Genomic DNA, 8,446 nt, shown 5'->3' with positions numbered 1-8,446 from the left:
ATTAGGCAATGAAGCAACATCAAGAGGGATTGAGTCAGACTTATTGAAGCAAGATTGAAAAAAGAGTTAAACATTAAAGCAATCGAAAAGTGTCAGTGACAGGGGTATATTCATAAAGTTCGGTATAGGTATTGTAGTTTTACCAGCGACAAACTTCCAAAACTTATCCGGTTTGTCCTTAATCTTAGAGGACAGGCCGTTCACGTAATCATTAAATTTAGAGCGAGTTTTAGCTTTTATCAAATTACACGGACCGTCTGTATTTAGCTCTGTTAGCCTCAGTTGGCTTAGATATAAAAAGTTTGTATAAAGTTCTTCTGACATTAGAAAGGTGAACAATATCACCGGAAATCCATGGCTGCCGAAATATCTTTGAGTATACCGTCCTTGAAGGAACACTGTCCTTAAAACAAGACCAAAACAGTTGTAACCAAAAGTCCCATGTTTCATTAAGGTCCACACTAAACGCTAAATGCAACGGAGCATACTCTATCAGGCCATTCAAGCCCTTCACATCAGCGCGACTCAACTGTAGAACTTCCGTAGAAGAGCTTCTTGGCGTTGCACGTTCACAAGCGATTAGACCAGTCACCGCATCATGATCGCAACCAGGAAGATTATCGATTGTTTTAACTTCCTTAATGAAGCGACGTTCATTAATATAAACCTAGTCAAGAGTATTGCCAAGTCTAGTGCTATCAGAGACAACTTGTGTTAGACCGATATTGGATACGCATTCATAAAAGTCGAACGAGGGATGACTTTCAGGGAGAGGTCTATTAAACCCAAGGCATGCCATGTTGAAGTCACCGAACAAGACAAAGATATCATGACTGTTAATAATATCTGTTATATCACTGAGTAGAGAACATAAACTCAATATGTAGTCTTGGATAACCGGAGGGGGACATAAACGCAACAAAAGAGAATTGATCTTGAGTCGCATTTAGTGGACGAAAAAACGACTTCGAGACGTTTGCCAGAAGCAGTCTTATATAGTTAATTATCAATGACAGTCTCGACAGGCGAGAGATTTTGGCTAATAGCCAAAAGAACTCCACCAACCCTAGTTTCACGATCATTAGGAACACCACATAGTTAGCTCCATAAAACTATTAAATTTGATTTTATCTTTAGTTGTAGAAAAAGCACCGCAATGAACATGGTAAGTTAAACAACAGTTAATTCTTCTTTGGAAAAACCTTGATTTCAAATTATTTTTTATGGTTTCAGTAACACGGATGTTTTAGAAATTACCCATAAAATCTTCCGTATTGTTTTACCTTCATGCAAAGCTGTGCTAATTAGCAATTAGATAAATATTTACGAACAAATTAATTAGCCAATTAACAATTAGACATAGAAACTAATTAAATTCAATTGGAAATTAGGCATCTATTTATCAAACTAATTATTTAGAATTACTAATATCTAATTAGTTACTTGACTAATTATGGTAAAAAAGAAACCACAAAAGTATAAAAGTACCCATGAATTTCCTACTTTGGTAATGCAAAGTTTTATGCTTTTAGGCCCTCGAAAAACGGCTGCGGAAGTCGTGAATTATTCTCGAACAAAATGTGCCCGGCTGGGCACAGGTGATGATTTTGCACGGCAACTGTCGAATTACTATTATTACTATCAAAAAATGGCCAGGGATAGGGATGCACCGATATATCGGCCTATCTTTTTCATATCGGTATCGGCCAATATCGGCTGGGAATGCAACGATATATCGGCCAATATCGGCTTAATGTAAACCGATATTTCCGGTAGAAACATGACCAAATATAAGGTACTCAATCAATACTAATTGAAACAAATAACACAAAATTTATTTATTCCCACAATTTAACATTTCCCTTCAAAAATGCAAGGTTTCCCACAATATTTGGTTTTAGTCGGTTTCTTAATTTTGTAAGTATTTTTCCAGTTGTACTAAATAATCGTTCGCTTTCAACACTGGATGGAGGTGCCGTCAGATATATTTTAGCGAGGCTGGCCAGAATTGGAAATCGTTCTTTATTCGCGCGCCACCTTTCGAAAACACAAACATTATTAGGAACGAGAGGTTCATTGAAATATTTGGCTAATTCATGAACTTCTGGGTTCTGAGGCTCGGGGTCATTTGTGGTCGTTGAAGCGATGTCTTCTAAGAAGCTCCATAAACCGGAAGTTTTCTTCATCTTCGCCGGCGTAGGTTCGGACAATGGGTCTTCCATATCAGTTTTTTTCTCGTTTTTCACCAAGTCCTTCTACCAGTCTTTGCCAATGGTACACTCTAAGAAATCGAAGTGTTAAAAATGTGTTAAAAGGGTGTAAATTTAGAATACTCATTTTCTTACACCGTAAAAACACCCAGCAAAGAGTTTTATTACCTTGAGTTTTTTTGGGTAATTTAAGGTGTAAATTCAGTGTAAAGTAACACTTTAAAAACACCATTTCAAATTTCGCGGGAAATTTATGTTCTAAGGCGCGCCCCTTGCGGACGCATTCGGCGAATTAAAAGGTTCTGAAAAATTCTCGAAATAGGAGCGCCCTCAGGGCTAAATTAATAAAGTTGGCGAAGTTACAAGGTTAGAATTCTGGTTATTTAACGTTAAATAGTTACCAATAATGAAAATATTTCTTCAGATGGTTATGTTTTTTCCCTACCATTGAACAGAATTTACAATGAAACCAACCTTAGGATGTACCATTTGACCGAACTCCCGCGCCTAGTTCGGCTTTCCCAAAGTAGGAATTAGCGTCAAAAAGACGATACTTAATGAGAATATATAATGCTAATATCTCTCCGAGAATAAAAGAGTAGCAAGAGGATACCTTGTTTTACGATTTGCTAGCTAATCTAAATATAAAAGAAAGGTAAAATAAGCCATAATCAATAACATATCCTTTGATATTATTGCAAAATGATGCTTAAAAGGATAAACTTATATTTAAATAGGGGTAAATAAACAATTTATAGTAAATTCTTGAGATATTAATGGATTTTTAATGAAAGTTTTGTTTGTATTTCAAATTTATATCAGCAGACGCAAGCAATTTAGATCAGAATAAATTTTTTTATTCAAAGGAAGCCCAGCACTTTGGGCCTTTTAGGAAGAGTGTGGGCGCCGTGTACACTTAACATTAAATTAACCTTCTTTGTTGCGCCATCTATATTTATTTTAGCTTTTGATGACTTTTTAAACAGTATTCATTGCCTTGGTTTTGAATAAATATAGACTTAGTTCATTAATATTGGCATTAGGAAACACCAGACCAAGCCCCGGTTACTACACACGGAAGGCTGGCCAACTCCCACTGCCTCTAACGGTGCTTCTTAGTACCTCCGATGGCAGCCCTGCCCTGTGGTGTTTGCTTCTCTTATGGCAATAATCAAATGGTCTCTGATGGTTCTAGGTTTTAAAACCACAAAGCTTGTATTTTTATTCTTCAATAAATTAGGATTGAAGTAATATCAATAGTAGCGCCATGAACGCTGCATCTCTAAAGGGACTGGTAAACGGGATAGATTTTTCTCTATAGCACGTTTGCTTTGTAAAAAAATAAACCATAATATACCTAAATTTAAACAATTACTGGTATGATGTTTAAGTTTAAACCATGTAGAGACCATTTTTAGACCTCTAGTCTAGTGTTGACAGGCAAACATGTGGGGCACTTGCTTTATCTGACATGTTTTATTTTTAGAAAAATTAGAGTACAAAAAGGGTTTTGTTTTTGTAAATGTTGTAGAGTAAATTAGGTTAAACGCGTTTCTGGTGCTTGAAAAACTCTTAGTGAAAAGCGATTATTAAATTTAACAAGAACGTCTAAATCTACTACCTGAATATTATGGCCTCAAAAACCAATTTAGTTTCCATTGCATTTGTACAAATCGGAAACTTTCTGCCTTTTATTCAGAAGGTGTAATACGGGAAAATTGATCGATTTTTCATGCAGTTTTACACTGCATTTTAGGTTCATCAAATGGCCAACTTTATATGCAGTTGAACACTTCATCCTAGAAATACCCTTACTTAAAGGGGTATAGTTCTGCACGTGAGAAATTTCCTCCTTATAGGGTAATAAGTTCTCTCAAGGTGAAACCTTGCTATGAATATAGCACTAAATGCTAATAATTTGGCGGAATAGCGAATGCTCAAACAGTAATTAAACAGTAAAACCATACGAGTTATCGATATTTCAATTATCCCTCATGAGTGGCCAAAAATCCATAGTATTTTCTCCGTCAATATAGTATTATTTCTACTGCTATATATCCTACTAAAAAATCCCACTCTGAAGGGTTTATGCGACACTCTTTAAGGTGTTATGCGAAAATCTTAAATGTGTTATGCAACACACCGAGAGGTGATAAGCGACACTCTTGAAGGTGTTATGCGACACTCTGAAAGGTGTTAAGCGACATTCTTAAAGGTTTCATGGGACACTCTTATAGGTTTCATGGGACACTCTTATAGGTTTCATGGGACACTCTTATAGGTTTCATGGGACACTCTTATAGGTTTCATGGGACACTCTTATAGGTTTCATGGGACACTCTTATAGGTTTTATGCGACACTCTTAAAGGTGTTATGCGACACTCTTAAAGGTGTTATGCGACACTCTTAAAGGTGTTATGCGACACTCTTAAAGGTGTTATGCGACACTCTTAAAGGTGTTATGCGACACTCTTAAAGGTGTTATGCGACACTCTTAAAGGTGTTATGCGATACTCTTAAAGGTGTTATGCGACACTCTTAAAGGTTTTATGAGACACTCTTAAAGGTGTAATGCGACACTGAGAAAGGTGTTATGCGACACTGAGAAAGGTGCTATGCGACACTCTTAAAAATGTTATTTAAACTCGGATAAAAAAATTTACTTTTAATGTGAAATAACAGTTAAGAAGGTGTTAAACTGTACCTGTGTTGCACAATTTTTATTCTTATCTTTGACACCCATTGATCAAAAGTGTTATTAAATCCTTTCAGGGGTGTATAGGAACAACTGAAACGGTGTCAAATTTCGACCCATATAAACTTATTTTAAAGGTGTTAAAGCACACTCCATTTTCTTAGAGTGTGTGATTTACCACCCTTTGGGCTGTAAACCAACACTGGATATGGTGTTGAATTTAGCACCATCAAAAAGAGTTAAAAAGGTGTAGACTTAGAGTGCGGTCTTATCAATGCGTGACCTAAATTTGCTTGTATAATTTCGACTGATTTAGGACGACCAGAGGCGTTCAACAATATTGAACACTTCTTTGTTACTTGTTTCAACGATGGTAATACCAAACACTTTAAAAGCTTTGACGAAATTGCTGGCGTTGTCTGTAACCGTTGGATCCAGTCCAAAGTCACTGCGAATATCGCTTAAGATCTCATTAATTCTCTCTTAGTTAGTCCTCTAAACCGTTTACATGCTAGAGCAGCTGACTTTCGTTCACATGTATTTGCATCTATCCAATGCGCAGTCACTCCAAAAAAGCTCCGTTTTGGTGACGACCAAATGTCTGCAGTGGTACAAACGTATTGTACGTTACGGAATACGCCTGACAACTTCTCACACTCATTTTCGAATTTGGTTTCCATATGGCGTCCAAGTGACCGTCGACTAATTACATGCGAAATCCCTACGTATTCAAATAAACGTTTGAAAAACTGATCTTCCAGTATGCGTAATGGCACCATCGCGTGTATAACGAAATCGAGAACTTTTGAGTCGAAGTCTTCTTGGGAGAAAATATTTGGTCGTCTTTTAGGTGTATTGTTACTAGTTACTTGAGATGAAGCACGTTTGCGATCGCGTTCTTCAGTTAAATGGCGGAGAAAAGCTTGAAGGGACTCGTCACCATGTTTCCGTCTTACATGGGATTTGAAATTTGAGAATGATTTTATTTGACCTTTTATAGCAATGTCTTTTGGGTTGCAAAGGATGCATTTGGCTACTACGGTGTTCGGACTATTTGGGTCATGCTTCAAAATTCGAAAATATTTACCATCAAATACTGAAGATCCAGATATATTGATTAAACCCTCTGCCATGAGGGAGTAGTTTGTTAACAGTGGCCGAGCGAAACAAATCGGAAAACTTACTAGTCGCTCTCAACGAAACTTAACACCAGGTGGCAAGAGATAAACAAACATTAATTTTTATCATAATTAGGCATGTTTTACTGATTAATGAAAGTAGAAACTAGCGTGTTTGTCTCATCTACCGTTGAAAATATTTTTTTTATCTCCAGGGGAAATCCCAATAAAAAATAGAAACTTAATGCTATATTTTTCGTAAGCGATCTAATTAAAGCATTTCTTTTGTACCATTGAAGTACGATAAAAAACTAATCACAATATCATTAAGGTTATCTGCTAATGGAAAATAATAAGTATCTTTGTTGTACAGCACTGCCACAAATAAATATTTCAATAAAAAATTTATTTTGGGAAGTTTCTTGATAGGTCATTTTAATATTATTGTTATTTTTATCGAAAGGCTAAAATTATGCCCAGCCTAAAACAGTCGGGAGGGAAAAGCTCGCGGGGGAGGAAAAAAATCTGAAGGGGTGCGAGAAGAAGAACAAATCGTACTTATCCAGCACGTTCATTCATTCTGCAATTTTCGCACGAAGAGAGCGGGTCTTTGAAACTGATTTACCATGGAGACAATCGAAGGAAAGAGATTTGGGTCCGCCGTGTATGTTTACGACAATTATGGATACGTCAAGAACAAAGGTTCGAGAGGCGGTAGTATGAATTTAAGACGTTGGAGGAAAGGGGTACTTCCAGATGCAGATGACGGTAAAGCTTGCGGCGCCACAGCGACAGTCAATAATGGGATTTTGGTCGTGAGATAAAATCATAATCACCGGTCAGATTTAGAGAAGCTGGAAAACGCGAAGCTAACATCACAGCTGAAAAGAAGGCGGTTAGAAGAGCCGCAAAAGCTTCCAAGCGCTCTAATTTGCCGAAGAAATTGCCACTGGAAGGTAAGCTATTACAATATAGATTTAGTTAAGGTTTTGGCTTGTTTAAAATTATAGGCACATCTCTTTGCGTTGCTCCCACAGCAAACGAAAGTACATTGCGGGGTTACTATTTTGATAACAAAAATTACAAAATGAACGTTCAATGTACATTAAGAAAATGTCGAGAAAAATTTCTGTCTAAGAATCTAAAAAGTTTTAAACGCCATAAAAGAAAGCGCCACCTTGAACGATGTATTTTACCTAAAATCATTTATTATTACCAAGGTACCCGAACGCTTCAATCGTGTACGATGACGTGAGAAAGTCCATGTTCTATTGCAAGACAAAAGACCCTATTGCAGACATCGTAATACAGAGTTTAGACGAATTTTTTTTCCGTAATGTATAGCTTTTGCACGGGCATAAGGGAAGCGGTTACTTAGTTAAATGGGGAAGGGAAGAAGCAAAAAAAAAAACCTAAAAAAAATTTACTTTTGTGTCAGTAACTGCATTTCAATTCTTCCAGATTTAGTTAAACTCTACAGGGTATTATTTACTTAGAGGCCATTATTATTTCATAATAGACCTAAAGCCCCCAGCTTTAAAAATTGTACGTTGTCTATTGTCAATGTTTATTAATATAATTTATAGTTAATACAATTCTTATTTTTATTTTTCAGATAGATTTAGTTTTACGATACCATATTGGAGGGAAGGTCACTATATAATGGCTGGGGGCTAATACTATTCAATGGTTGTATTATTTTTAACAAGCGTACAATCATTAAATAGTTTTGGTCCTTAGTCATTTATCACGCCTGATTAAAACATTTATGACCAACCGCAGAAGTAGAAACCGAAAGCTCCAACTCGCTTGCTACAATCTCTCTGTTGACTTTAGAGTGAGGACGCGAGCTATGGCGCGAGTCTAGATTTTTCCCGGAATTCCTAGCGACTCAAGCGGCGTCTCTATAATTTTCAAGACGTTACAAATGTCCACCTCCGTGAGAACTCGGATAAAGTATTTGCTTTCTGACATGGAAATCTTTCCAAAATGTAGATTAGCGAAATAAAATATTATTTAATATATTATTAATTAGTTTTCATTTCAAAGAAGTTAATTTATTTTGAATGACAAATGATGCCAGAAAATATTAATAAAACCATAAGTCTATAAGGTATGTTCCATAAGTATGACAGACACTACCGACGCTTCGTAATGCTAGAGCTAGTTCCAGAACGACGGAAGCGAGAATTGAAGTCCTACACTCGGTAAGTTTTGCAGGCCATCTTCCTATTTAGTCGGTACAAAGCCTTAATTTGACAACGCCTGACCAGGCGTTGCTTTACCAGTATCTATGATGTACGAAACCACATGACCAGCTCACTTACGGAGCATATCTCATGAACTCAGTAAAACTTTTCCGTTTTCCTAATTTATTTCCAAAGTTGCCGATATTAGGCAAACTGATCCGAAATTATATCGA

The sequence above is a fragment of the Phalangium opilio genome, unplaced genomic scaffold, assembly GCF_054372755.1.
Source record: "Phalangium opilio isolate 3A_F unplaced genomic scaffold, DU_Popi_V2 ptg000039l_1, whole genome shotgun sequence".
In the NCBI taxonomy this organism is placed as follows: Eukaryota; Metazoa; Arthropoda; class Arachnida; order Opiliones; family Phalangiidae; genus Phalangium; species Phalangium opilio.
This window is presented reverse-complemented; position numbering follows the sequence as displayed.